Raw genomic sequence first — 725 nt, 5'->3', positions numbered from 1 at the left:
ACCTCTGTTTTGGCTACATTTGCCCGCTACTCCTTCTAAGGTTTTACCCTCCTATCCTCTTTTAGTAGTTCAAGTGCTTAAATTGGGAAGGGAAAGCTCCCTTAAAATATTTGGGAAAGATCCAGATATTATTAGTCAACCCTATAGCCCTGCTAGGTCCAGTGGCTCCTACAATATTCTGATGACTAGGCTGTCTCCTGCATCTCATTCTCTGGCCGCCTTGATAACCACTATCCCCCTGACAAACTGATTCAGTTTTTACAGCGTCATCCTGTTGTCTTCCCCAAAACTACACAGAGTTCTCCTATCCCCAAAGCAGCTCTCATTTTTACAGATGATTCTTCCACAGGCCTTGCAGCCCTCTCCATTGATAATAAGATGTTTCAAAAACAGACACCCCACAGTTCTGCCCAGCTCGTTGAGTTAGAGGCGGTCCTACACGCCTTTGAACTCCTTGCAGATACTCCTTTCAACCTGTATACCGATAGTGCCTACATTGCCTCCTCTGTCCCTCTTCTTGACACTGTCCCCTTCATCAAACCTGACACTAAAGCTTCTCCACTCTTTGCTCAGATCCAAAGCCTTATCTCCAGACGCTCCCAGCCCTTCTTTCTTGGCCAAATTCGTGCACACTCAGATCTCCCCGGATCCCTGACTGAACAAAATGCACGAGTAGATCTTGCTACCCGCGTACCTCTCCTAGGGGCTGCCATCTCCACTCCGGT

This window comes from Mastomys coucha, unplaced genomic scaffold (assembly GCF_008632895.1).
Source record: "Mastomys coucha isolate ucsf_1 unplaced genomic scaffold, UCSF_Mcou_1 pScaffold6, whole genome shotgun sequence".
NCBI classification, from domain to species: Eukaryota; Metazoa; Chordata; class Mammalia; order Rodentia; family Muridae; genus Mastomys; species Mastomys coucha.
This window is presented reverse-complemented; position numbering follows the sequence as displayed.